The sequence below is a fragment of the Triticum aestivum genome, chromosome 7D (assembly GCF_018294505.1).
Source record: "Triticum aestivum cultivar Chinese Spring chromosome 7D, IWGSC CS RefSeq v2.1, whole genome shotgun sequence".
NCBI lineage: Eukaryota > Viridiplantae > Streptophyta > Magnoliopsida > Poales > Poaceae > Triticum > Triticum aestivum.
In genome coordinates, this window is record NC_057814.1 from 526,110,997 (window position 1) to 526,136,053 (window position 25,057).

Here is a 25,057-nt window from a genome sequence, read left to right on the forward strand (position 1 = left end):
GAGGAGGAAGAATCGGAGGAAGAAGAGGACGATGATGAGTGATGTGGCATGATTGTTGATGTGCCATTTGTTTGTGCAAACTTTTATTTGTCATGAACTTGGTTGGGTGATTTTGAACTATGACATGCAAGTGAACTATGCTATGTCTTTGTTTTGCACATTTGTTTAATGATTGAAACATCATCATATATACTGTCAAATGGGCATGTTAAAATCATATTTGCAAGCGCCGGCTGCTCACACGCTCGGTAAATTAGCGCGCCTTCTGGAGCTGCTCGCGCGTGCCATATTTTACTGCGGCTGCTGGAGCCAGCGCCTTGCTTCACGCAATAAACGCCATTTTGACGTTGTAAAAAAGTTTGTGCGGGTCGTGCGGTTGCGCACCTGTTAAAGATGCTCTTAGAATCGTGTTTTTACGGCGCCTATGTGATGCCCTATTCTGCAAGAACTTGGAGTTGCGGTCGCCCCTCCGGCCGATGCATCACTTCTTCCCTGTCGTAGAGCTCATGCAGGTCTTTTTCAAGCCACACCGAACCGAAGTCAGTACGTACGTGCCCAGTTCTGCACGTGCTTGGACACATCTTTTAACCTGCTAGAAGGAGGCCCATGAGTCCACTCTTGCCTGCGTCGTGCATGCATGTCCCATGCATGATGTACCAGCGGGATCCTATACAGCGCGTAGGTCGCCCACTAGCAACATAGCACGCAACCCCCCCCCCCCCCGGTCGGGCTCCCCGTTTTGCGGTTTATTTTGCCACCGGTTTTCGAAAGGTTCTAGAACCTTCCCAAAACCGGTTTTTTGGTTTTTTATGTTTTCTATATTAGTTTTCCGTTTTTATTTTCTTTTAAATGTTTACTTTCTTTTCTTATTTTTTCTCTCATTTTTTCTTTCTTTTTCCTTTTTCCTTTTCTTCTTTTTTTCTTTTACTTTTTACTTTCTTCAGTTTTTGACTATTTTTGGCAATTTTTATTTTTGAATTCGTTAACACCTTTTTTTCATCGAATTCTAGAAATTTTCAACCATGTAAAAAAATGGTCAACAATCCAGAAAATGTTCATCTAATTCAATTTTTTGTTCATCAGATTTAGAAAATGTTCATAAAAATTCAAAATTTGTTCATCGAACTAAAAAAATGTTCATCGGATTCTTTTTTTGTTCATTGTTTTCAAAAAATGTTCATCACATTCAAAAAAAATTCACTAAATTACAAATCTGTTCATCAAATTCAAATCTTGTTCATAATTTTTTCAAAAAATTTCTTGAATACAAATTTTGTTCATCAAATAAAAAATATGTTCATAAAATGCCAAATTTGTTTATCGATGTTCAAAATATGTTCATCAAATTCAAAAACATGTACATTCCTTCGAAATAACGAACATTTTTTGAATTCAAGAAATGTTTTGGAATTTGGTGAACATTTTTTAATTCTGTCAGCATTTATCATTTCACGAACATTTTTTTCAAATCATCAACAATTTTTTGAATTCATGTACATTTCACAAGTTGTAGCTATATTGAAATCCCGAATTAGTCTTACAATGGAAAACAATTTAAAAAAAGCAAAAAAAAGATGCTTCGGCTTTCCCTACCCACACATGGGCTAGCCCATAAGGCGGCGCGGGGGAGCGGGGGTTACGCGCTCCATCGTTCGTTGGCGCATACAGCGCTAAATGGGAGGTCTCGATGTAGCATCTCATTGAATCCCGGACATGGTCCAACCATCTCTTCAAACCGAAAGCTGCCCATATGGTTCATCATCCTGGCGTCTGAAATACTTTTGGAAAGACAATTATGGTTAGTTTTCGGATAAGTACTCTCGATAATCTACAAATAGGAGATGTTTTATTGTATTTTGATAACTTTTGGATAGACAATCATTACTATTAATATCATCCTTCATATCTAGATAAAGTAAGACAATCTATAAATAGAAGATTTTTATTCTGTTTTGATTAAATTTGGATAGACAATTATTATTATTAGTATTAGCCTTCGTATCTAGATAAATATAAGGCAATCTATAAATAGAAGTTTTTTTTCTGTTTTGACTACGTTTGGATAAACAATTATTATTATTAGTATCATCCTTCATATCTAAATAAATAGAAGACAATCTACGAATAGAAGAATTTTCATTCTGTAGAAAATTATTATTATTAGTTCAGGATAAATACATTTGAAATGCCATGTGATAAATGTGGTAAACGATCGATCCACACATGAGGAATATATCTAGACATGGTTTAGTGTTAGATACGTAAATACCTTCGTATTTAATAAATCTAAGCCAATTTTTTGGGACGGAGGTAACATATAAAGAAGGGTCTCGCACTCATGGGCAGAGCAGCACGGAGAGCAAAGTTGGCTTCCCTACGCAACGATAACAAGGGTAGCTACCTCGCAAACCTGTGTGCACTCTGCAAGCAGTAGTCTCCATAATGCTGGTTTGCTGTTGCTTTGTTGTGTCCCAGCTGCTCATCGTAATAACACTCATATACCTTGTCATTACCAAGAGCAAGGTCTGATGTGGCACGTGCTCATCAGCGATGGTGCCGCTTCCACTTCCGCCGGGGCCATGGCTGTGGCCAGTGGTGGGTAGCCTGCCCGAGATGGTGGTCAACAAGCCAGCGTTCCGTTGGATCCATCGCGTGATGAAGGATATGGGCACCGACATCGCCTGCTTCCGCCTCGGCGGCGTCCACGTCGTCCCGATCACATGTCCCAAGATCGCAAGGGAGGTGCTCAAGAAGCAGGACAAAAACTTCTCGTCCCGCCCACTCACCTTCGCCTCCAGCGCCATCAGCAGCGGGTACAAGGACGTCGTGCTCTCGCCGTTCGGCGACCAGTGGATGAAGATGTGCAAGGTGCTCACCTCTGAGATCATCTGCCCCTCCCGTCACAAGTGGCTCCACGACAAGCGCGCCGACGAAGCTGACAACTTGACGCGCTACATCTACAACCTCACCGCCGGGGGTTGTCATCTTCAACGTCGGGACTAGCCAACGTCAATGTCAGGCACGTCGCGCGGCATTACTGCGGCAACGTCATCCGCCGGCTTGTCTTTGGCCAACGGTACTTCGGAGAGCCTCAGCCGAACGGCGGGCCGGGGCCAATGGAGGTGGAGCACATGGACGCTTCCTTCGCCCTCCTAGGGTTCACCTTCGCGTTCTGCGTCAGCGACTACCTCCCGTGTCTACTTTGCCTAGATCTCGACGGCCACGAGAAAATTATTAAGGAGGCCAACACAAAAGTGGATAGACTGCACGACGTGGTCATCGAAGAGCGTTGGAGGCAGTGGAACAGCAGCGAGAGGCAGGACGGGGTCCAGGACTTCCTTGACGTTCTCATCACGCTCGCCGACGGTGACGGCAAGCCGTTGCTCAACATCGATGAGGTCAAAGCACAATCTAAGGTAAGCAAATTATTAATTAATGAGAAATTTTAAGATGGTTCAAGGGCCTAGATTGAATTTAGTGACCAATTGCCTCATAGTCCTACAAGGTACTAATACGTCATCCATGACAAAAGGTAATAGCTCACACTATTAAATACTAGATCTTATACCGTATTTCGCAGGTGTTAGAAAATGGAAACAATAGAATAAGAAATTATGAATTAATAGTTTAAACATAGCATTATTGTAATTTTCTACCATTTTGATGTGATTTCAACTTGAATTGTATTTAAATTTCCAATTATTCAATGTAATCTCTCTTTATGCAAAGGTATAGATTGTAATAACTTACATTTATCTCCATGGAATGCATGCAGGGCATAATATTAGCGGCCATAGATAACCCGTCAAACGCAGTGGAGTGGGCGCTGGCGGAGATGGTGAACAACCTAGAATTGCTGGCCAAGGCAGTGGAGGAGATGGACCGGGTGGTCGGTCGCGAGCGACCGGTGCAAGAGTCAGACATCATGCAGCTCAACTATCTCAAGGCGTGCATACGTGAGGCATTTCGCCTCCACCCAATCGCTCCCTTCAACCTGCCGCACATCGCGATTGCAGACACCATTGTTGCGGGCTACCGTGTGCCCAAGGGTAGCAACGTCATCCTCAGCCGGCTGGCCCTGGGCCGGAACCCCACCGTCTGGGATGAACTGCTCCGCTCCAAGCCAGAGCGCCATATGGGAGACAACATCAATGTGGTGCTCTTTGGCAGGCTCCTGCATGGCTTCACCTGGACCAAACCGGCTGGGGTGTCGGCCATCAATCTCAGCGGGTCCAAGCACGACCTCTTCGTAGAGAAGCCGCTAGTGCTACATGCTGAGCCACGTCTTCCAGTGCACCTCTACCCTCTCATGCATTGTTGAGCAAATAACGAGCTATGAATCACCGATATGGCGAGTATGCTAGCTATTTTTTTATGAATCTATACTTACTAATAAAGGAAGGAAATATTCTTTTTTCGTCTCGCTTTGTTTCGTTCCACTTCGATTGATTTTCACATATGCTAGCTATTTTGGTTTTGTCTGTTTCACGTACGAGCGAGCCGGTTTCTTTCATGCGCCGATGGATCGTCCTAGGCTTGTCCAAAGCATTGGAACAGTACGTGATAGCCAAACAACCACCCATCTAGTATTAATTTTGGACAAATAGAGATTAAATGTATACAAGATGATGCTCTTAATATCACCAACGAAGGATGAAAGTAGGTCGGCGCATATAGGGCAACTCTATTTGAGTTGTTTCTTCCGGCCCAAGTCCCAGGCGGGGTAACAGAGCAGCCTATAATAGTCTTTCTATTTTGGTTCATCAATTAAATAGTACCACATAGTTTTCTTACTTTTAATCCTACAAGTTTATATACGGTAGCAAATTGCCATGGGAATCAATAAGCAGCCTAAAAAACATTAAAAAAAACTCAGAGAGTGAGGTATGCAATGAGGACGCTGCTACCTCTTGAGCACTTCGTTGGCTTTCCCTTGAAGAGGAATGGGTGATGCAGCAAAGTAGCGTAAGTATTTCCCTCAGTTTTTGAGAACCAAGGTATCAATCCAGTAGGAGGCTACGCGCGAGTCTCTCACACCTACACAAAACAAATAAATCCTCGCAACCAACGTGATAAGGGGTTGTCAATCCCTACACGGTCACTTACGAGAGTGAGATCTTATAGATATGATAGGATAATATTTTTGGTATTTTTATGATAAAGACGCGAAGTAAAATAAAAGCAAAGGAAATAACTAAGTGTTGGAAGATTAATATGATGAAGATAGACCCAGGGGCCATAGGTTTCACTAGTGGCTTCTCTCAAGAGCATAAGTATTTTACGGTGGGTGAACAAATTATTGTTGAGCAATTGACTGAACTGAGCATAGTTATGAGAATATCTAGGTATGATCATGTATATAGGCATCACGTCCGAAACAAGTAGACCGACTCCTGCCTGCATCTACTACTATTACTCCACACATCGACCGCTATCCAGCATGCATCTAGAGTATTAAGTTCATAAGAACAGAGTAACGCCTTAAGCAAGATGACATGATGTAGAGGGATAAATTCATGCAATATGATAAAAAAAACCACCTTGTTATCCTCGATGACAACAATACAATACGTCCCTTGCTGCCCCTACTGTCACTGGGAAAGGACACCACAAGATTGAACCCAAAGCTAAGCACTTCTCCCATTGCAAGAAAGATCAATCTAGTAGGCCAAACCAAACTGATAATTCGAAGAGACTTGCAAAGATAACCAATCATACATAAAAGAATTCAAAATATTCAAATATTGTTCATAGATCAACTTGATCATAAACCCACAATTCATCGGTCTCAACAAACACACGGCAAAAGAAGATTACGACAAATAGATCTCCACGAGAGAGGGGGAGAACATTGTATTGAGATCCAAAAGGAGAGAGGAAGCCATCCAGCTACTAACTATGGACCCGAAGGTCTGAGGTAAACTACTCACACTTCATCGGAGAGGCTATGGTGTTGATGTAGAAGCCCTTCGTGATGGATGCCCCCTTCGGCGGAGCTCCGGAACAGGCCCCAAGATGGGATCTCGTGGGTACAGAAGGTTGCAGCGGTGGAATTAGGTTTTTGGTTTCGTATCTGATCGTTTGGGGTGCGTGGGTATATATAGGAGGAAGAAGTACGTCGGTGGAGCAACGTGGGGCCCACGAGGGTGGAGGGCGCGCCCCCGTACCTCGTGGCTTCCTGGAAGCTTCTCTTACATAGGGTCCAACTCTCCTGGATCATGTTCATTCCGAAAATCACGTTCCCGAAGGTTTCATTCCGTTCGGACTCCGTTTGATATTCTTTTTCTGCGAAACTCTGAAATAGGCAAAAAACAGCAATTCTGGGCTGGGCGTCCGGTTAATAGGTTAGTCCCAAAAATAATATAGAAGTGAATAATAAAGCCCAATAATGTCCAAAACAGAAGATAATATAGCATGGAGCAATCAAAAATTATAGATACGTTGGAGACGTATCAAGCATCCCCAAGCTTAATTCCTGCTCGTCCTCGAGTAGGTAAATGATAAAAACAGAATTTTTGATGCGGAGTGATACTAGGCATAATTTCAATGTAACTTTTCTTAATTGTGGTATGAATATTCAGATCCGAAAGATTCAAGATAAAAGTTCATATTGACATAAAAATAATAATACTTCAAGCATACTAACTAAGCAATTATGTCCTCTCAAAATAACATGGCCAAAGGAAGTTCATCCCTACAAAATCATATTGTTTAGTCATGCTCCATTTTCGTCACACAGGAATGCTCGCATCATGCACAACCCCGATGACAAGCCAAGCAATTGTTTCATACTTTAGTAATCTCAAACTTTATAAACCTTCACGCAATACATGAGCGCGAGCCATGGACATAGCACTATGGGTGGAATAGAATATGATGATGGGGGTTATGTGGAGAAGACAAAAAAGGAGAAAGTCTCACATCAACGAGGCTAATCAATGAGCTATGGAGATGCCCATCGATTGATGTTAATGCAAGGAGTAGGGATTGCCATGCAATGGATGCACTAGAGCTATAAATATATGAAAGCTCAACAAAAGAAACTAAGTGGGTGTGCATCCAACTTGCTTGCTCACGAAGACCTAGGGCACTTGAGCAGGCCCATTGTTGGAATATACAAGCCAAGTTCTATAATGAAAAATTCCCACTAGTATATGAAAGTGACAAAACAAGAGACTCTCTATCATGAACATTATGGTGCTACTTTGAAGCACAAGTGTGGTAAAGGATAGTAACATTGTCCCTTCTCTCTTTTTCTCTCATTTTTTGGGCCTTCTCTTTTTTTATGGCCTTTCTCTCTCTTTTTTTTATTCCTCACTTGGGACAATGCTCTAGAAAATGATGATCATCACACTTCTATTTATTTACAACTCAATGATTACAACTCGATACTAGAACAAGGTATGACTCTATATGAATGCCCCCGGCGGTGTACCGGGATATGCAATGAACCAAGAGTGACATGTATGAAAGAATTATGAACGGTGGCTTTGCCACAAATACTATGTCAACTACATGATCGTGCTAAGCAATATGACAATGATGAACGTGTCATGATAAACGGAATGGTGGAAAGTTGCATGGCAATATATCTCGGAATGGCATGGAAATGCCATAATAGGTAGGTATGGTGGCTGTTTTGAGGAAGATATAAGGAGGTTTATGTGTGAAAGAGCGTATCATATCACGGGGTTTGGATGCACCGGCGAAGTTTGCACCAACTCTCAATGTGAGAAAGGGCAATGCACGGTACCGAAGAGGCTAGAAATGATGGAAGGGTGAGAGTGTGTATAATCCATGGACTCAACATTAGTCATAAAGAACTCACATACTTATTGCAAAAATCTACAAGTCATCAAAAACCAAACACTACGCGCATGCTCCTAGGGGGATAGATTGGTAGGAAAAGACCATCGCTTGTCCCCGACCGCCACTCATAAGGAGGACAATCAAAGAACACCTCATGTTTCAAATTTGTTACATAATGTTTACCATACGTGCATGCTACGGGACTTGCAACCTTCAACACAAGTATTTCTCAAATTCACAACTACTCAACTAGCACGACTTTAATATCACTACCTCCATATCTCAAAACAATCATCAAGTATCAAACTTCTCTTAGTATTCAACACACTCATAAGAAAGTTTTTACAAATCTTGAATACCTAGCATATTAGGATTATTTAAGCAAATTACCATGCTATTTAAGACTCTCAAAATAATCTAAGTGAAGCATGAGAGATCAATAGTTTCTATAAACACTACAAAAAAATACACTTTCGTGATGATACGTGTTTGTCACAGTAGGTCGCGTTTTTTGTCATGCATGTACATCCATGACAAATTTATGATAGAATCAAGATAGTCATACCTGTGCTGTCGTAGAAGTGTTCCATGACATTACCAAAATTATCATCACGGAAGTGTCCACTTCCATGACGATAAATCGTGCGTCACAGAAGTGCTTTCGTCAAGGGTGACCGACACGTGGCATCCACCGTAACGGAACACCGTTAAGCTATCAGGTCGGGTTTTGGATCCGATAACCCGTTAACAGCCCCGACCGTTAAGCTATCAGGCTGGAGGAAACACGTGTCGGCTCACCGTTGGGACAGATGTCATCCGCTCATTGGACCGAAGGCGCCTATGATACGACGACACGTGGCATGGCCCAACAGAGGCCCATTCCTGTGAAAAGGCCGGCCCGTTTGACTTGGTCAAAAGGTGGCGGGCCGGCCCACGGAAAGCCTGTTAACGGCCTGTTCGCATATAGCCCATTTACAGCCCGCTAACCCAGGGCCCGTTACGCCCTATCCGAATTAGGCCCAGTAGCGTCATCTGGGCCGTCCAATATGATTCAGCCCGTTTTAACTTCCGGCCCATGTGTGGCCCATGACTTCTTTCGGCCCATATGAGGACCTTTGTAACTCTTGGCCCATTAATGGCCCGTGGTGAAATTGGCCCGTAATGAACAGTGTATCACTTTATACCCATTAACGGCCCGTTATTCCATTGGACCGTTTCCAGCCCAAGTTATCTTTCGGCCTTCTCAGGGCCCATTGATTCTTGGGCTCATTTGCAGCATTCGGTTACATACGGCCTGTTACTGTCATTTTCTGCTTGTGGGCCAAATTCAGCCTGTCGTTACAGTCGGCCCATTTGCGGACCATTATTACGTTGGGCCGTTTTCACGTCAAAAAAAACCGTCGGGCTGTTTTCATAGAGTTATCAAATACAGCCTATTAACGGCCCGTTATGGTCCACGAATAATACGGCCCATGAGTGGCGAAATGAGGATACGCCCCGTAGAAGGCCCATGGATCCTACGGCCCGTATGAGGCCCATGGATAGTACGGCCCGTAGAAGGCCCATGGACCCTATGGCCCGTAGAAGGCCCATGGACCCTAAGGCCCGTATAGAAGGCCGATGGATCCTACGGCCGGACGAAGGCCCATGGATCATACGGCCTGCAGGAGGCCCATGGTTACAACAGTCTGTGTGTTGCCATGATTATTTTGGCCTAGTTACCAAAAATAGGCTATTGTGCCCACTAGAAAAAAACAGAAAAAGAACTGCAGTGACTACAAGCAAACAACTAAACAAGACAATAAGGAAATAAATAAGCAAGCAATTAACGCTAGCCTATTACCGCTATTACACATATTACATCCACTGGGCATCAAAGTTCGCCACCAGTGCAAATATAGGGAACAAAGCAGCACATTACATACACTGGCCGTCAAAATTGGCCACCAGTGCAAATAAACGCGGCAGCAAAACAAGAGCATAACTGAAACAACTTCAGAAGAGCTCAAGAAACGTTATCCTGGGTATCCACCATGCTGGCAATAAGCTTAGCAAGCTGATTAGCTTTGTCCTGTTTGGCGCTAAAATCCTCCAACGCTTGCTGTTGCACCAGAAAGTATGCATCTGAATGCTCCAGGGACTTCCGCAGTCCTTCCGCTTCTTGTCGCAGCACAGCTGATCGATGTCTTTCAGCTTGTAGTTGAGACTCAAGAAACCGAACTGATTCAGACAGTGAGTTTGAATAGCTTGTGCAAGCGGTAGTGGCCAGTAACTCGAACACTAAACCAAGACAGGACTTTGGGGTTGTCTCGCTGTCTTCAAGATAGTCTTCCTTAGCTGTTTTATCAGCTTTGTTGGAGACCAACAAGGATGTGTCACTATCCTGAACCTTATCTGCATTACTTCCTTTACCATTGCTTAATAAGGCACTCTTCCCCAATATTCTGTCAGCATTCTAAAAGAAGAAACAAGCAGACACATAACAAGTTTAGCATGTACTAGTATATGAAACTCATTTCGGTGAACCAGTTCATTAGTAAGGTGGACAGGATTAAACTACCAAGTCTTCTATTGCCAAGTACTAGTACATAATAAAAGCATCAAACAAACATATATCTATGTCCTATGGTCACTGCATTGTCTTGCCAAATCAAAATAGAGACACGGTTCAAATCATATCAGTTCAAGACAAAGCAGCAGTGAAAGAATACAAAGCGTGGGAAACTACACGGCACAACAAGATTTCAGATGGGTACCACGGGTCTACATGTACAACAACACTATTGGCTCTGTTGTGATGCTAGTAATGTGCATGATATGAAAGTCAACTGTATACACAATTGAAATTGAAATCAACAGAGCTATTGATAAGAGCAAACCTGTTAAAGAAACATGCGTGAACATACCTGCTGTGCCATTGGAGTTTCGATTGGATCCTTCAATTTAAAAATAAGTTTGTATGAGTAAATACAGTGATACAAGAGCAAAGCAATCATAGTTAAAAAAGGCGCGCCTAAGCGAGCGCTTAAGCGCGCCTAGGCTCTAGGCGTTGGCAAAACGCATTGCGCATAACTACGCATAATCTGTGCATAACTGCGCATAAGCATGCGCTTTGGTCAGTAAAGCGCAAGGCGGTGGCAAAACGCACAATTAACGCCTAGCGCTTTTTTGAACTATGATAGCAATGGAATCTTAAATTAGAACAGTTGTTCTTCAGGTTTAGGCACTTGTTCTACATGAACAGAGTACAGTAAGACGCAAGAATATAATACTTAAAAATAGAAAATGAGCTCATAGACCTTACCACATTCTTGGTTCGGGACCAGTACAGAACAAGGCGTTCCCAGTCATCGTCCAGTAAATGTGTCTCAGGAGAACGTAAGGGAATTTGATGAGTTTCTTTGCCGGTGAAGTACGTTTTCTTCAGGTAATTCCGATACTGCCACCAAGCATTCTTGAAGATAGCAGAGGTATTAGCACAGGTTACCTCATCCTGAGTTTCCAAATCGGTCCTTCTCTATAGAGAAAAATGGGAAAATTTGCTGTATTATAACCATCATGGAGGTAGGATGTATGGGACGAAGCAAAGTAATTGCCATGAATAACATTACTTACACATAACTCCTGGACAAACACCTGCAACTGGCATTTTCCTTCATCTTCAGTATAATATTTCCAAGATGGGAAGATACGCACATACGATTTAACAACATCAAATGCGATAGATGCTAAACTACGACTAGCTGGTTGTGCTTCCTCCACAGGAATAGGCGTACTAACTGGTGGAGTTGGGGTTCGCCGTGATAGTACTGGCCCTTTGGGCACTGGAGCTGCCTTACTAACTGCTCTTGTTTGGGAGCTCTGTGGTGGAGATGGTGCTGTGTCAACAGGAACTGGGTTACTATCGGCTGGGGTTGGGGTTAGATTGGGTGAAGCTGGTTCTCTGTCCATCGCAGTAGGGGTACAATCTGCGAGAGTTTGGGTTATGTGTGGTAGGGCTGGTTCTTGTGCATGTACAACCGGGGTGCTATCTCCACCAAGAGGTAGCACTGTTTTATTTGAAGACCGTGTTTTTAGTCCGCTAGATACTGGCATCACCCGCTCCAATTCAAATGGCTGATAAACAGGAAACATAGTTGAATGTACAGACATTGTATGAGAGACAGATGCAATAGATAGTGTGGAAAAAAGAGGGCATGAAATAGTTGACATGTATATTGTTTAACTAAAACGGATAGCATGACATAATTTCACATATATGATGTCTATCTAAACTGGATAGCATAGCATAACATAATTCAAAGATATGATGAATAACTAAACAGGATCGCATGACATAATTCACCTACATGTTATCTAAGTAATCAGGATCGCATCATTTAATTCACATATGTGATTTATATGCTAAACAGAGGGCATTCGATATGATGTCTGAACTAAGAACATGGTGTTGAATATTGTGTATATGATGTCTAAACTATGCAATGCAAGACACCGTATGCATGATATGAGCAGTATAACCGTGCCAAGTTAGAGCATACACCTCAGTGGGGGAATAGGACTGGTCATCTGTCTCTGAATCCATCTCTGAGGAGCTATCGGGACCCAACAAGAGATCTGCTTCGACAGGTAGCACTGTCTGCTCTGAAGGCCTTGTTTTCACTCCAGATTTTTCCATCTCCCACCCAAATGGCTGATTCACAGGAAGAGTAGTTTAATGTACAAACATTGTCGACAAATGGAAATGTAATGAAGAAAAGGATGGGCAAGATATCATTCAAATATATGATGCCTGGTTAAACAGGATGGCATTGCACATTTCACATATATTATGGCTGGCTAAAAGACATGAGACTGCATAATTCCCATATATGATATAGAAACTAAACAGGTGGCATTACAGAACATGTCTAAACTAAGCAGATGACATATATGATGTCAAAAGTAGGCACTGCAAGGCAACATATGCATGATATGACTAACATCATCATGCCAAGGTAGAGCAAACACCTTGGGGGTAAATAGGAGTGGTCAGCGGCGTCTGAATCCGCCTCAGAACAGATATCTTCCTCTGGATTACAATCTGGAGAGGGGTGGGGAGGGTTTGCCATTGAACCCACCATGGAGCGATGTCTGCATGACATTGTATTGCCGCGCAAAACTCTTCTCTTTTTCTCTACATGTTCAGCATGACTGTGTACAATATCTGACATGCATACGAAAAAATATGGTGAGATTATGTAAGGAGAGCATGCAGAAATTTAGAGTGATGGTAACAACCAGTGGATCGACGTTTTTCCGTTGAACCAAAATAGCCCTAATGGATCGACGTGAATGTATAGTAATAAGTGATGCAACAAGTGTACAACCTCTTTGCCGTAGCCGTGTCGACCTCAGCATCATTGGGTTGGTCGCTGAAGCAGTTGAGGCAGAGGTGGCTGTCGGAGGTGTGGAGGAAGATCTGAGGAATCTGTAGACGGCGTCCAGGGCACTGCTCTGTTGTGATGGATCGTTCTGTCGTTGGAGCAGCTCCGGTGAGCCGTAAGACGTCAAGGCTGAAGCAGCACAAGACAGACATCGTCAATCTCAAGTGGGATTCTAATAGCATCTCCAATAGATGATGTAAAATGGATGTAAAATTAACATCACCAAAAACCACCTGACTACAACAGATGAGGTAAAAACTGTTGACTCTGAACTTAACTGTCGAAACTGAAATTTACTGTGGAATCTGAATGCTACTGTCGAAACTGAACGCAATGGTAGCAGAGAGGCACTTGACATGTAGTTTAGGGAGGGCCTGCAGTTCATCTTCAACCTGCACCCCCCTGAGCCGCCAGCCACCACCGGCCGAACCGCCGGCCCCAGCGCCGCCTCGCCGCCCCGAAACAACTCGCCACCGCCGCCCCGGCCAGCCCTCTAGGCCCCCCGCCCCCACCCTGAACCCTAAGATAGATAGTGGGGTACCTCTCCGGCGAGCCCCCGTCCCCGCTGCGGGTGGTTCTTCCTTAACTCCGGCGAGCCCCCCCAACCCCTGAAAATCGACTGACCCAAAAGTCGATTCAGTCGACTGAAGTGTGGCTTAATCGGAGCAGAGCAGCAGCACGAGCGAGGGGGAGAGCAGCAGCAGCAGCTGGGCGAGCGAGCGATCGAGCGAGAGCCGGAGCAGCAGCAGCAGCGCGAGCGAGCGAGCGAGAGCCGGAGCAGCAGCAGCAGATCCGGCTGGTATGGACGCCGCCGCCGAAGGGGCCTCGCACTGGGGGAGAGCCGCCGTGGAGATGTCGCCCGCGGCGCCGGCTTCAAGGTAGCCGCTCCATGGGGGTGCGGGATGGAGCACCGTCGGCGCCGGGAGGTCGAGTTAAGGAGAAGGTGCGATGCGATGAGTGTACAACCTCTTTGGTGGCGCCGAGTAGGCCTCGGCTTCGTCCGAGGAGTCGGTGAGGATGCTGCGGTTCCGGTGGAGCAGGTTAAGGCGGCGCTGTGGGGATGGAGCAGCCGCGATAGACGAGGCGATCGTCGGAGCAGCTCCTTGGAGGTGGAGGACGGGGCGGCTGAACCGGCGGGACGGCGAGATGGACGACGGATCCTCATCCGGGGAGGTGGACGAGGGACGTCGAGCTGTTGCGGTGGACGACGTCGTCGGGGAAGAGGCTCCGGCTGGGCAGCGGTGACATGGCGGACGGAGGAGGGTGGGGTTTCGCGGCTGGAGCGGAGAGGTTATGGCGGCCTGGGATTTCGAATGGCGAAAAGGGGGCGATGGGAGGGGGTGAAGCATGACTTAGGGACGCGCTTGTCCAAAATGTAGGGTGTGTTACAAAAGTACCCCCCACCGATTTGAACTAGCGGCCCTTTCGGCTCAGGGTTAGAAGGGGGATTTCGCGTGTCGGGATTTGGCAGCTGGAGGGAGTTTTCGCGCGCGTTGTAATTTCGGGATAGCAAGGCGCGGGTTGTGAAGGCGCCAGTTTTGGGAGCACGATATCTGAATTTTCGGGATATAACAAGACGCGGGTTGAATTTTAGGGACAAGCCTAACGTGTAGTAATATTGTACTTGTACGTACCAAATCAATTCGCACTTCCCTCAACCAAAAAGAAAACGAAAAAAAATAAAACTATTCACACCACACAAAGAGAGAGTCTTGCCCCGTTTTACTATACAAATGCTATTCAAAGCTACTCCCTCCTTCCATCTATATAGGGCCTAATGCGTTTTTCGATGCTAACTTTGACCAAATATTAGAGCAATGATATATGACATGCAACTTACACAAAGCACACCGTTAAATTCGTCTGTGAAAGGTTCTTTCAATGATATAATTTTCACATTGTGCATGTCATGTACTATTAATCTTGTCAATAGTCAAAGGCGGTCTTAAAAATCTCATTACGCCCTATATAGATGGAAGGAGGGAGTATGAATCCATGTTATGTCCGATTAAATTTTTCACTTCCTGTATAATGCATGTAACCTACTCATACCAACATTTTAGTGCATTCCAAATGTCTATACTACCGCTGCAATTCGAACTAAATTTGAATTCGTTTCTCTATTTCAATAAGAATCTACAATCATGATTGTTGCCAACTTCAACCATCATAGTTTCCTTGCTATCCGCCAGATATAAATCGGACGGCCTATAATGCAGGATGGCAGGCACACCATCATCAACAACTCCGTTTTTTATAAGAGTAGAGATAAAATATATTAAATGTAGTATAACATGTTCATAACCACACCATGTGTATCACCGTTATATATATTCACACATGCGTCGGTTTGAAACACTATGATAAATTCTTCAAATATCCGAATTCGCTTTTTATAATGAAGTATATATGATCTCTATTCGTCTTTTACACCCACACAACCCTCTTATCTTTGTAGCTAGCGCTAACTTTCTCTTGTGCATGCACACGCCCGCATCCCTCTCACCCTCCCTCAGCATTCTCTAGCTCCATCGCGCAAATTCGTCTTTTCACTTTAGGTCGTTCACCCACGGTGTGTGTAGGCCCCCCAGCTCCTTCTTTACGGCACACATCGATCGATATGCCTCTCTAGCCAGGTGTGCCTAGCACAAACACAAGCTTCCCCTCTTCTCTTGTCACCGTCCATGCCTCACTCCCACCACTCTTTTCATCGTTCTCGTACTCGCACACTCCTCCCCCCTCGATATAGTATGCCTCTCGTACCACCTCCTACATGCATCCCTCTCTCTCTATCCTTCTCCTCGTGCCTCATTTGCTTCTAACACACACATGCATGTATACCGATCGATCTCCCAACATATACCTAGATCGACTTTAACTACCCCCCCCATCGATCGACGTACCTCACAAGTTATGTCTCTCCTTTCTCTAACAAAGGGCGATTGATCTTCCTATGTAGTTACGTCTGCTTACCACAGCCACATCGTCCCCCCTCATCATTCGTGCATGCCTCCTGACCCGTCTCTCACACGCACGTGCACAGACAACAAGCAGCCATCTCCTCTCTTATTGATATTGCGGGCGTGCCCTCCGTTTGTCTAGCAAGCCTATCCCACCATTTGTTAGAAGCAACTCCACTACCACCCCCTCCAACACTCTAGCTCTGTCTCTCTCCCAACCTTATTCCTCTCCTGCACATATGCATGGATGCCGATCGATCTCCCTTAATACATGAGGCAGATCGATCTCCTTAATACATGAGGTAGGCCTCTCTCCTCCTCCACACATATACCAGCCATTGTACCTCTATAGTTAATTGGGCCTCCCTCTTCCCCCACCACACACCGATAGTCGAGCGCTGCAGGTAGGTATCCATGCCACAGAGACAAACTGCACATGTCCCATCTCACGTTCCAGTAGGCCAGCCACTCTATATCTTTGACGTGGGCACACACAAATTCGATGGCACTCTTTATCGATCGCGCGCGCACACACACACATCATCCCTCTCTTCGATTCTATGGACACCTCAAGCCGATGATACCTCCACTCTCTTCTCGTGGATCGCCCCCTCTATATATATGTTATATCCAGGACTCTATTTCACACACATTGCATATGTTACATTTTTTGATTGACCCCCCCCCCAAAAAAACTCTCAAGAACCCACACACTATATCTCTCTAGGTTTGTATCTCTCTCACACAACCCCACGTAGGTGGTGTACGTATACAAGAAGAGAATAGGTGCACCGTGCACGTACTCACGCTTCGTGCCCAGCCACACCCGCGCGGGTACACGGTGGAGCTCATTTCTTTACGAAATGGCAGCCCACGTGCTAATTTGAACGCCTGTAGCGGTTGTTTACCTAGGGAGGTCGTGTACCACGCGTGCACGAAACAAAGTTCGACTTGACGCGTTGCCGCGTTATTTTTAAATAAAGTTATAGCGCTCAATGGCACGTACACAGAATATAAAATGATTTTTATGGAGAAAAAAGGTAGTCCGCTCACTATATACAATGGAGCCTGCCTGCCTGGTTTGTCGCTCTTCAGAGTATCTCACACAAGGCTGCGGTGGCCTCTCTCTCTCTCACCGTTGGTCACTGATCCGGCCGCATCCCGTCCGCCGGGGGAAAGGGAGTGCGGTGGCCTCTCTCTCTCTCACCGTTGGTCACTGATCCGGCCGCATCCCGTCCGCCGGGGGAAAGGGAGGAAGTGCATCGTTTCTCCGTTTGACGGCGCCGAGGCAGCACGTCCCGATCTGCGGTACACGCCGTTCTCTCTGACCAAGCTCCGGCGCGGCAGGGCCTACGCCACCTGCTCGCAGATTCCGCCCGCCGCCGCTCACCTAGTTACATCCCGACGACCTCCAGGTATCCCCTCCGGCCTTGCTCCACTGCCCGTCTTCCCACGTCGCTGCATGTGGATCTTCCATAGTTCTTTGCCCAAAACGTAGCTCGTCCGGCGTACTTTCCATATTGCATTCTCGTCCTCACACCGTTTTAGACAAACACAACCGTGTTGTTATCTTCCCTTAGGACAAGGAATATGCTTCTTTTTTGTCGTCGCATGTGTCATCAACTGTTATTGGCCAGTAATTGTTTCCTTTCTACTCGTTGCTATTGCGACCTTTTGGTGAACTGCACAAATCACTTTTTTCTTAAGAGTGTTTTGTGCAGTTGTACTAAAATGTCACACGGGCAACGTCTCTACATTTCAGTGCGACTGCACAAAGGGAGATTGGTTTTGCTCTATCCTCCTCATCCAACTCCGAGCCTAATCTTCTCCAACTAGTTAGTCTTAAGAGAGACTGCAAAGGTGACCGGCTTCTATTTGTGTGTTTATTGTTTCATCAGCAGTCCTCTATTATCGTAATCACACTTAATATCTTTGGAACAGGGACGCTCAGCTCTATTTTAGTGGAACTGCACAAAATGATCGGAATGTTGCATGCTCCAGACAGCTACTTTTTTCCCAACATGCCTTGTTGATTTAGACAGAGCTGGGGGGACGTTGCTGCCAATGAAAGCATGGATCAATTTTAATTTAACACCTTCTCACAACTCTGTCTTCAGTTGTGATGTAATTATTAGCTCTGATCTGCTAATAATTGACATGCATTAGCAAGGAAGTTAGTTTTTTATTGTTTCCGAAAGAGCATCGATGGCAAGACACGCGAAACAAAAGCTGAAAGCTCACACCATTGTACAATTTCATGTCGCTGGAAAATTATTTGTATAGTACGTCAATTATGTAAACAAATGATGGAAGCTTGATAGCATTGCCAGAAGCCTCTTCATCATCCGGGTCCATGTGCCATGCACAAAATTATACTCCTTCGTTCCTAAATATTTGTCTTTTTACAAATTTCAAACGGGCATATTTTAGAGTGTAGATTCACTCATTTTGCTTCGTATGTGTACTCCCTCCGTTCCTAAATATTCTATTCGTCTTTCTAGAGATTTCAACAAGTGACTACATACGGAGCAAAATGAGTGAATCTACACTCTAAAATATGTCTATATACATCCGTATGTGCCAGTCCATTTGAAATCTCTAAAAAGACAAATATTTGAGTAGTCACTCGTTGAAATCTCTAGAAAGACAAATACTCCGGAGTATATTTAAGAACCGAGGGGGTAGTGCACAACCGCATGGGAGACTCAGCCCGGTCGTTGCGCCGCATTAATAGTGAGTAATGAGCAGTCAAATCATAAGCCCCACCTTTCCCACTGTAAGTTGCTCTGAAGAAGCAACCATCAATACGCTCTTCTTTGAATCCGCTCATACTACTCCATCCGTCACTGTTTATACAGCGCGCTTCAGAAAAAAGAAAAAAAATCTGTGGGACCAAGGCGACTAGCGATCGGCCTGAAAAATAGCATTGGTAGTTATAGCACGGCGTCTATTACTAGAGGGAATAATGCGTACACACATGCATGCAGTGCTTCCACCCCGGGTACACACATGCATGCACTTACTCCACTCCGTAGTAGTACAGTACATGGAGAGAAAATTGTGGACTTGATTGCGGTTACCACGCCCTAATTAATTGAGCATTAAACCAAACGCGTCTAAAGTCTCTCTGGTGGTGGAAATGCATTGAGAGAAATGCATCATAATGAAGCGCGCCCTGTAAACTGTGACGGAGGGAGGAGTAGTATGAAGGTGCAAAACCAAGTACGCGTATGGCCAGTCGGTCAACGCACCTCCTCTTGGCATATCACTGACATGTGGGACAGGAGTGTGAGCAAACCGATCTCAATTGACGGCAAAGAGCCAACCCGCCGTTCCTTGAGAGAGACGAGGAGCGAGAACACACAGACGGGCTCGCACGGAGGCCAAGATATATTCGAGCATGGTTGGTTGATCGATATCATTCATTACATGTTGGGCTGCCGTTTTCCGCCCTTCTCCGGAATAAACGTGTACTTTATCAGAGATAAAAAAATAAGAGTACAGACGCTCCACCATGCGGTTCTAGTAGTAGTACTACTCGTACTACTGCGCTTGGCTCTTCGCCTCTTCGTGAAGTCGAACAATGATGGTACTCCGCATGTTGGGTACTACAGTGTATGCCTCTGACAATCTGACACCGAATGGACTGATGCATGTCCACCGAGGGTAGGTTGCATTAGTCAAAAGGCGTAAGCGAGCTTCACCTTGTCCTGCAAGCTTCTCCTCGTTCTGCGAGTTGACGGGACACACCAAAAAGTAGTGCTAGTCCATACTCCCTCCTTTCCGGTTAATATGGCTTAATCTTTTTTGCGGGTAAATGAGAGAGCTTTATTCATATATAAGCATTCTTAGGACGATCAGCCAAGACACTGGTCACTAGGAAGCGAGGTACCCCGCAAAAAAAGAAGTAGGAAGCGAGGTGTTTCATCAAGCCAGCTCTCGGCCACATTCAAAGTGCAGCAAGCACGGTTCGCACGAAGATGCGCCGCAAGGTTTGCTGACCTGTTTACATGCTGAATAACAAAAAAAGAGGAAATATTACCGAGCGCTACTATTTGTAACAGGATATGAGCCAGAATTAAGCGAGAATTGTGGCGAGTGTTCCATGCAATCAACTTCCATTATCACATGCGAGAACCCTCGAAGAGAACCAAATGTGTTGAAGATTGCTTTATCACATTTTAAAATTATAATAAGAGTGCAGACGCTCCTCCATCCGGTTCCTAGTACTAGTATAGTACGTACCTTTATAGACTATAGTAGTAGTACTAGTAAACTTTGCGCTTGGCTGTTCGCCTATTCGGGAAGTCGAACAATAATAGCACTAGTAGTATAGTGTATGCTTCTGGCAATCTGACACCGAATTAACTGTTGCACGTCCACCGCCTGAGCGAGGGAGAGCTTGCATTAGTCAAAAGTTTCTCCTTGTCCTGCGAGCCACCGCGCGCAAGCTTCTCCCGTCCTGCAACCTTCTCCTCGTTCGGCAAGTTGACGGGACACAGCAAAGTAATGCTAGTCCATACTGCCTCCTCTCCGGTTAATATGGCTTAATTTCAAACGAGATAAATACACTGTCTGTCACTGTATATTTGTAAAAATACGGTCAGTGGACTTCATAATACGCTCATTGCGCTCAATATATATATTTTCCGGTGTTTATACGGTCACTAGCTCACCCTGACTGAGTATGTGTGTGCATGCACGTGTAGGTTGAGCACTTGAGCGTGACCGTGTGTGTTCCGTCGTGTGCTCGGACATGCATGCATTAGGGCGTCGCGCGCGTTTTTGCGTCCATGTGTACGTGTGACTGTTGCATACACGTAGGGGGAGTACGTGTAGGGGCCACTAAGGAGCAGTCAAATCACACAGTAAGTTAGTCGGAAGAAGCAACCATCATTTCACTCTTGAATGACACGTACGCAATATAAAATGGTTGATATGGAGAGAAAAAGAAAACCACTATATATACACTAGCAGGAGCCTAAGCTACAAGCCTGCTTGCTTAGGTTGCTCTCTTCACAAGCATAGAACGACGGGCCTGATCCCGCAGCTGGGGGAAGGGAACAATGTTCTGCGTAGACGCGGTCGACATCGGCGAGGGAGAAAACCCACAGTCGGTGCGTCCCAATCGGGGGTCACCGCGGTATGGGCCGATGCCGCGTCCCAACCGCCCTTCTAGCTACAGCCCGACGTCCCAGGTAGTCCATCTTCCTTTTGGAGCCGGCTTGCTCCACTGCCGTAGCTCCATCTCCATGTCGATCTTTCTCTACTTCTACCGGCTTCTACTTGTGATGAGTTTATGTCTCATGAACTAGTGCCAGTACTATTATTCTAATCACACTTCTTCAATATCTTTGCCATCAGGGATGCTCAGGTCGATTTTAGTGGAACTGCACAAAAGCATCGTATGATCCGAGGGTGCCAGCCGTCTTTCCTTCGACAGGTTCTACCTGGCCAGGAAATTAAATCATGTTTAGGGTTTAGGGTTTAAGTCGTAGTGACCCCATCAGTAGTTTTTCTTTCGTACACGCTCTCACAACTTTTTTCTTTAGTTGTGAAGTAAATATTGGCTATGATCTGTGAATCATTGAGATGCATCAGCATGCGTGTTAGTTTTCCTTTGTATTTGATGGAATGTTGTAACGGGGCAACCTTGGAATAGGAATGAAAATGGAGTGGAAAGTTTCCGTTTTTCCGGAGAAAAAATGGAAACGGAGAGAAACCAACGTTTCGTTTCGTTGGATCGCGCCATCGAGCAAAACCAACGTTTAAATCACGTCTGTCGTGTTCGTGTCTCACCCTCCTCCACGGCTCGACCCCACACGGTCGCTCGGCATGCCACTCACCGCAAACCGAGTATACGATAACTTTCCCGCCTGCTTGTCGATGGATCGCGCCATGGAGTACTAGCACTACTGGAAGAGATTGACGAGTTGGGGGAGGACAGCTAGCTGTAGCACGGACTCCCAAGAACTTTTTACATGCATGTTGTAGCCGGCTATTGCGACCTTTGAACGCGGAGCAGCCGCGTGCACCCGGAAGCGGCGCGGGCGACGCTCTCTCGGCCGGCGCGCCGCTTCAATGCCGGCGCCAGTGAGAGGTCGCGTCCGCTCTGGCCGGGCATGAATGCGGCACTGACCGTTTCGGGCGGGAAGCACGCGCGGGTGATGAAGAGGGTTCGGGTTGGTCAGGACCGGCCGTGGCAGCGGTCCGGACGTGCGCAAACAAGAGATGTTGTACGTTAATATTGCTGCGTATATAATTAACAACGTAAATAATGTGCCAGTTGGACAAATATGATTGGAGATGGAGATGGAAATGGAATTTTACGTAAACACGGATATGCATGTCTATGTCTATGTGTGTGTGCGCGACGACTCTCGCGACCTGGAAGCGGGGGCGTGTTTTTGATCGAGTTTTCTTTCTTGGTACGTTAGAAAATCAGTTTGTCTAATTCACATCTAGATGTTATTTAAGGATATCACATCTAAGCTCCCACAAGTATATAATGTAGCAACAAGAAACAAAAAAAACTAGGAAAAAAATAGACCACAAACAGAGTGGACATCAACTTAGATGTGACATAACTATGTCACATCTAGATGTGTCCTAGACAGACCCTTAAAAAATTGTCCGCCAGTTTTCGTTTCTTTTTTCCGGGAACGCGCGTATTCTATTTAAAACCACTGCTATGGAGAGATTTTTTACTCCATTATAGCCTCTTGTTTGATAGAGTTTCTCGCGTCTCGCTCTCTCACCCTCTCCATATAGGTTTGCTATATTCACAGTCTCTCACCCTCTCTTCACCAGATCTAAACAAGACTGCGTTGGCCTCTTGTCTCTCTCTCCCCCCTCACAGCTGGTGAAGGAGGCGTCCGTATCCCGTCGCACCGGGAAGGGGAGGAGGTGCAGCGTTCACTCTATCGCCTTCGGCGAGGGAGGCAATCCACTGCCGGCTGCGCTGTTCTCTTTCACCCAGCGCCTGTGCGGGAGGGCCACCGACCCCTTCTTCCTCGCTGCCGTACGTAGTGTGGGCAGATCCGGCCTCCCGCCGCACGCCTTGCCACATCCCGACGACCCTAAGGTATAAGTTTCTTTGAAACCGTCGTTGCTCTAGCTGCATGTGGATCTTTTTCGATCTGTAGTCGAATCTAGGTCTTGGTTCAAAGAGGAAAGAAGGGTGCGGTGGGCTGGAGCAAGAATCTAGGACGTGGTTCAATGAGGAAAGGAGGGGCGGAAAGTAGTATAGACTGGCTATCCAGCCGCTTTGTAGGTCGAAAAGGGAAAAAGGGGGTAACCCAGTACACACATCTGTAAGGAACCGATCTCTTTGTTGAAAAGGGAAAGAAACTGGGGGGTCGGGTAGTTTGTGCAGGACTAGATTTGCTGCCCTCACATAGGAAGAAGGTTCAAAGAGAACAAATATGGGACCAGCGCATATATGCTGCTTGGCTACATACTCTGCATCACCCATTTATACGTGTGGACGCACATGGTGCTGGCATGTCCCATACAGCTATTTTGCTGTTGTTAATCTAAGAATGCCGCCGGAAAATTGAAGCAATGCCACTGTTAAAAGTAAATTACATTTTTTAACGAATGTTGTTTCAAGAGAATGTCTCTGTTAATATGAATCAATGCAACCGTTTTAGAAATGCTACTGTCCTACTTTGTTTTCCATCCAAGATAAGTTAGATGCTTCTTTCTGTCACCGTTTGTTTCATCCTCCTTTATCGGCAAGTAATTGTTTCCTTTTTTGCCTCTGTTAAAACAGGGCTATCGATTCAACTTGTTGCTATTGCGACATTTTGCTTCGCTACTCGAAACACTTATGTTTTAAGAGTGTTTTGTGCAGTTCAACTTGAATGTCACACCGGTGACTTTGCTTAATTTTGGTGGAACTGCACAAAAGGAGATCGAGATTTGTTTCCAGTCTTCGTGGCGAGTTGTTTCAAATCTTGGTCTCAACCACATGATGTGCAGTGTGCTTTGAGATGTTGTGCTACTTGTTTTGGTACTGTTTTAAATAAATGTTGAATTGAAGCTATTGTATTGCTGTCTTTTCCCATTAAGTAGTGAACAAAAATGGGACCAACCCAGACATGATGCTTGTTGCTTTGTTACAACAAATTCAGCATCACCCCCTTTATAAGCCAGTAATTGATGCCACTCTCAGAATTAACTACTGAATCTTATTTCAAAACTGCAACACTTGTTAGGGATTGGCGGGATTACCATTTTTGTGGCCGCATGTTTCATCCTCCTTTATTAGCCAGTAATTGATTCCTTTTTTGCCTCTGTTTAAACAGGGATATCTATTCAACTTGTTGCTATTGCGACATTTTGCTTCGCTACGCGAAACACTTTGCTTGATTTCAGTGCAACTGCACAAAACGAGATTGGATTTCCTATTCGTGTTGGCAGATTCGTATTTTATCTTGTCCGTCTCATGAAAGGTCAGTACAGGCCTTCATCCACATGATTGTGCAGTGTGCTTTGAGATGTTGTGCTACTTGTATTGGTACTGTTTTAAATAAATGTTGAATTGAAGCTATTGTATTGCTGTCTTTTCCCATTAAGTAGTGAACAAAAATGGGACCAACCCAGACATGATGCTTGTTGCTTTGTTACAACAAACTCTGCATCACCCCCTTTATAAGTAGATGGAAGCACATACTGTTGTTGCGCCCACTCTCCCCTGGAACTGTTTATGCTTTTCGTTAATCTAATGCCGCTGGTAAAATTAAGCAATGCCACTCTCAGAATTAATTAACTACTGAATCTTAGTTCAAAACTGCAACACTTGTTAGGAATGGTACTATCCTGCTTTGTAGTTCTTTCTACATGTTTAACCAAGGTATT

The 25,057-nt window shown here is 45.2% G+C and overlaps 1 pseudogene; it reads left to right on the forward strand.

Moving 5' to 3' along the window:
* The first annotated feature begins 2,442 nt into the window (after nt 1–2,442).
* Nucleotides 2,443–25,057, forward strand: part of LOC123171235 (tyrosine N-monooxygenase-like) — a 44,214-nt pseudogene continuing 21,599 nt past the window's right edge.